Source organism: Osmerus eperlanus, chromosome 19 (genome assembly GCF_963692335.1).
Source record: "Osmerus eperlanus chromosome 19, fOsmEpe2.1, whole genome shotgun sequence".
Taxonomy (NCBI): domain Eukaryota; kingdom Metazoa; phylum Chordata; class Actinopteri; order Osmeriformes; family Osmeridae; genus Osmerus; species Osmerus eperlanus.
The window spans coordinates 5,599,635-5,605,634 of NC_085036.1; positions in this window are offsets into that span (position 1 = coordinate 5,599,635).

Sequence of the window (6,000 nt, forward strand, 5' to 3'; positions counted from 1 at the left end):
GTGAGATTTGCATAGGAAAGAGGTGTCAATGGACTTTGAGGTTCACTGTATGTCCATTTTACCCACCGAACTGTCGTTATTCAACTATGATAAGGTAAACTCGGTTTTGCAGTCAATGACCCCTTTAATCAATTACTGTATGTTACAGTTGCTGGTAAAGTCAATGATGCACCGTGATGTGACTCACCAGATGGTTTGACGTAACCGTCTGGGAAGTTGTCCTTGGAAACTGTTTGGAAAAGAGCAGGCACTTTCGAAAAGTATTTGGCTGGTGATTGTATGAATCATCTGACTATCACCATCGATAACAGATTAACTTCAACCACGCCCATAGCTGCAGTAGTTCCTCATAGGATTGGTCTGGGAACTGTGGTTCGGGCACAAATGAATAACATGGTGCTTGGTAAAATAGATATAAAATAGAAAACAGACTTTACTGTCCTTGTACCCATCAGAAGGCTCAGTGCATCAGCGATTCTCACACCCTCCACCTACTACAAACCTCACAGCTGCCATGTACCTGAATGACTGTTTCCGAGAATTCACAATACAGATTTGAACACGAACATACATACATAAAATGCATAATTTTGCTTTCTTGAGTGGCTAACTGGACTAACTTTTATGCACCTGTGGGACCCAAGAAGCTTGCATGTCTCACGTAAAAAACATCTGCCCTGCTACTGGAAAATATAAATGGTTTTCTATGCATACTCACTGAGTCAAATGAACTAACTAAATAAAAAGAATAGATACATCTCTCTAATAATGCCATGAATCTCAGTGTGTGTATCTGTGTACGAATTAGAATGGGTTTAGATTCCAACGAGAATTTCAACATTGTCAAAACATAATTCGCTGCCAGTTTTGCTCGGTTTGCTCTCAACTCTCAGCCATGTTGAGTTGACTGAAGGACCCGGAAGCGCCACGATCGGCTACGAATGGCGCTAGGCTGTTCACACCATAGACATAATAAAGAGCAGAGCCATAGAAAAAGAGAGTTGCGACACGCTTTGATCTCGCCGACACATGATCACGTGGTTCATGTAGCTCGCTGTAGTTCCAAAAAACCCACTGCTGTCAACCGGTTTGAATGGTTTTCAATGAAGCTGGCCAACGGAAGTCGCTTTCTCAGGCAAATGATGAATGAAACAGGCTCGGTTAAAGAAATCCGATATTCTAGCTATCTTCAGCAGACTCGTATCTACAAAAGGTAGTCCTCCCTGACGTGTTTGGTGTATAATGGAGTGAAATACAACATTGTGAACACTCACTGCCAGTGAAACACAGGAAAAAAGCTAGAGCTTTTTTGTCACGTGGTTCCGGTAGCTCGCTGTAGTTAAACAAAACCCCCACTGCTGTCAACCTGAATGGTTTTCGGCGGGACAGACAGCAGCACCATCTCGATCCACGGACATTTTCGGTACATTAACACAAAATGGCCGGGTTTCCCAGATTCGATCGTTCTTAAGGACTTAAGAAGGCTCTTAAGAAGGGTTCGACTAAGAAAGAGCGCTAAGATAGGGGTGTTTCCCAGACGCGTTCTTAACTGCCTTCTTAGGATCCCGCCAAAGAAGCTTCTTAAGAAGCTCTTAGAGGGAGCTGCCCACCGCCGTGGTGCTGAAACTAAGTCAATCGATGCCAGGCAAATCGATCACCCACCACTTTATCAGCGCATAAATCACACACAACACCCTGTTTCTCTTCTTTTTTTTAAATAAACTTATTTTCCTTTTCAACCATGTGTTCTGTGGATCATTTTGCGTCATTTCCTAGCTTTCAAGCCCTATAGCCTACATGATAGTTGGTATGGGTTGTGTGATGGTAGTGGGTTTAATGTTGGGAGTAGGGGGGTGGCACCCTATGTTGAAGGCAGCGTAATGTTTCCTCCCAATCCAGCACGGATCCACCAGGGAGGGATTGTGGATTGGGATCAGTGTGCCATCCACGACACCAATCACCCGGGGGATCCCAGCCATGGCATGAAATCCACGGTGGACCTGGCGGACCTCGTCCCATATGGTGGGCATTCTGATGTGTGTCCGGGCATGGCGCAGGAGGATCGGTGTCACGGCTGCCACACTCTGTGAAACCGATGCCTTGCTGAGGCCGGTGCCGTCCCCAACCACCTCCAGGAAGCTCCCCACTGCGTAAAAACGCAGCGCGGCCAGGAGCTGCACCTCCGGGCTGAGGGCAAAATTGCATCGGGTTGCCCTCTGACGAGGCGTTGGATCTCCACACGGGGAAGCCGGTACTTGGACTGGACAGCCCGGTCCGACAGCACATTCAGTGGGGAGAAGTGCTGACGCACATAGGCATTTATATAAACTGTCTGGCTTCGCGCACGGCGACGCTGTTGATTAGCAGCGAGAATATGCTGTATTGCAGCCATGGTGTCTCACACGCGTGGACTTCAGCAACGCCTTTATATAGACTAGCAGGTGGAGCCTCTCTTGATGAGGTTCCAGCCGAGTTCAATTACACCTGTCAGTTTCCCTGATATCTGTGAAATACCACAGGGTTGTTGATGTTTTTATAGCTAATGTAAACTCATATGCATATGCCGAATGTGTGTGAAAACGTAATGAGTGATAGTAATGATGATTCATTTTATTTAGGAACACATGGGCAATTATTTATTTTTATATCTTTATTTTTCTTCTTATGCTATCATTTTTCTTGTTCTGCAACTGTGGGCGCACATTTATCATCACGCATGGTTTTAGTATTCCTTTGAGTGTCAGATATAACTTTCCCTGATGCAGCTGCAGTGAGCGTTTGGTCGCTAAGAAGGCTGTTAAGAGTGGGTCAGGCTGATCTTACATTTCCTTCTTAGTGAAAGATAGATAGTGAAAGATCTTAAGCTAAGAACGACTCTGGGAAACACGTCCTTCTTTCACAGCGCTCTTAGAACGCTCCTAAGAAGCTCTTAGCGCTTAAGAGCTTCTTAACGAATCTGGGAAACCCGGCCAATGTCAATTGGGTACTGGTGTGTTGTATCATGTATGTATGATACTTTATTAAGATGTATGTATTACATGAACTTATAATACATAACGCAATATTGTGAAGCAGAGCTAGAAATGGCTATGCTAGTTACCATACTGTACCAACTGTACTGTACCATACTGTACATACCAAACAGTAGCCTTATGAGGACTAACTATATTGTTCCACTTAACATTTAACCTTCGACTGTTGAAGTAAATGGGACTTTTTATTCATCAGCCCACTTACAATTTACCACATTAACAACACTTTTTGGGTGTGCTCAAGCCTTCGGCGAGAGCACAACCTTTGTTCTCTCACATATATATTATTGGGTGTGCTCAAGCCTTCGGCGAGAGCACAACCTTTGTTCTCTCACATATATATTATTATTATTATTGGGTGTGCTCAAGCCTTCGGCGAGAGCACAACCTTTGTTCTCTCACATATATATTATTATTATTTTTTTTTTTTTAATTTCTTTTTGCCCCCCTAAAACTCGGTCAATATTTGGCCTACATAGACAACGTAGGTGTCAAAAGTTTCGTCTTGGTAGCGATTGAGTTGCTTCTATTGGAATTTACGTTCCGTTGCACGGTGGCTAATTTGCTAGCCACAGTCACTGACGTTACTAACGTCACTACGTCACTAACGTCACGAAAACACGCGTGACTACCTTTGGCAGAACATTTGTTTCGCATCTGTTAACTTGGGGGATAGCTAGGCTAACTATAGCTTTACTGCAAGGCAGCTGCAGAAACGCCACAAGCAAAGAGGCCAGGGTGATAACTATTTACTCATTTTACTTTGTGATATGACACACAATTGTGATGTGTAATGTACAGTATAAGCTGATATTATTAAGGAAGTACATCTACTTTCGGAAACAGTAGTCTACTATTTCACTGAAGTATTAGCATCATGACATTAGCCTGTGTTGCCCGGGCAACACATACTACAGTGGTCTATGATGTAGCGTTATCTGTTTTCAATCGTTAAAATAAACATTCCTCACATATACATTTTCGTTGTAGGATTTATTCTGACATTAGTAAACGATTTGTTGGTGAAATTATAATTACCTGTGGTTTCAAACCAGTGTAGCTCACTGCAACGCTGTAGCTTACGCGAGACACACGACAAAAACATCTAACTTACACAGCTGTTTAGGAAGTCAAACGGCGACAGAACATGTTCGGCACTCCCCTTACTTAAATCAAAAGTCTATCTAACTACTAACCTGAACTTCATTGCCACAGCCTAAACGTTGTCAATCTGTTCATGAAAATAATTAATTTCAGCTTAAACCGTACAACGGAACGTTAAATCCAATTCAACCAACGCAATCGCTACCAAGACGAACACAGCAGTAGTCTAGTACTGTACCGTAGTAGTACAATTTACCGGGGCAGCTTCTCCAAACAGGGCTATATCGCATTTTGCGTTGTTACTGACAATGATCGCTACCAGTGAGCTTTTTATGAATGAGCGATTTTCCACTAAATGAATGTCAAGCTTATTTACGTTTTGGGGGGCATATTTTCATTTAGAAGATGGTACTGTTTGAATCGCGATTCCATCTCCTACTGTCGGGTAACGTCGTAGAATAATCTTCAAAGGGGGTTCTTTATTAATGAATGAATGCAATGAGTAGGCTAAATGCCTGAAAATATCATGAGAAGGGAAAAACTTAAAATGACGTTTAAGTCATAGAGATTAGGTCAATTTTTACACCGGTCTGCCAAATGTATTCGTTTTGATTCAACGTTGAGGCTGCCTCTTGCAGGGGAAATGAGAAGACATCTATTCCATTCTACACTTCACTCGTATTTTCAGTTGTAAATGAGCAGGAAAAAAAATATGCTTTTAAATCTATGTAATCTTTATAAATAATAAGTATGCATTTTTATATAACATATACAGAAATATCAGTTGTAAAAATGTCATTCAAAAACGGACCCCTGTGCAACCGACGCAAGCAAGCACACCCTACAATTTCCCCAGAAATTGTACCCTCTCTAGTTGTGAGAATGCTGTTAAGCATTCTCACTATTGTTTTCCTGTTTCTCTTTATTATTATTATTATTGTGAGAATGCTGTTAAGCATTCTCACTATTGTTCAGCTTTCAGCTTCTCCCACATTGTAGGCTATTTTAGCTCTTAGCTTTGTTAAGATGATGCAGATGATGCAGTTCAGCTTCCACACTGCCTCTTTTGTGTGACTCACACATTTTTGAAATTCATTTCAGCTTGCGGGTATTTTCTCATTTCTCACTTTTATACTTTTTAAAATATTAAGGTTTTTGTGCAAATTATTCTCCCTTTAAAAGTAATGGTAAATCCTTTCAAATCATTGTTGGAATGCTGCTCCAGCCCCTTTCAAAAATACCTTTCGGTTGCTTTGAAGCTTCAGCTTATAACTTTCTACTAAATTTTCACTATTTTCAGCTTTTTTAGCATGGTCAGCTATCCCCATTCAGGTTTTCAGCATTCTCACTGCTGTTTCGCAGGAACAGCCTTTTCTAGTTATTATTATTGTGAGAATGCTGTTAAGCATTCTCACTATTGTTTTCCTGTTTCTCTTTATTATTGTGAGAATGCTGTTAAGCATTCTCACTATTGTTTTCCTGTTTCTCTTTATTGTGAGAATGCTGTTAAGCATTCTCACTATTGCTTTTCAACTTCTCAGTTCTTCCGCCGTTTTTTGGCCTTTAACTCGTTCTGCATACTTTAACCGATTCCTACAACTTTTGTATCAAAACGTTCAGCTCCTTCAGGAGATGATGGCTATGACTTTTGGTATTTCTCACTTTTATACTTTTTAAGACATTAAGGTTTTTGTGCAAATTATTCTCCCATTAAAAGTAATGGTAAATCCTTTCAAATCATTAAAAAGCTTCCTCCTCTTTCAAACGTAACTACTTCAGCTTACTTTCAGCTAGAGACACCATTCAACCTTTAAAATGTTCACAAGACATTCAGCTATTCCCAAATGATTCAGCTTTTTCAAAT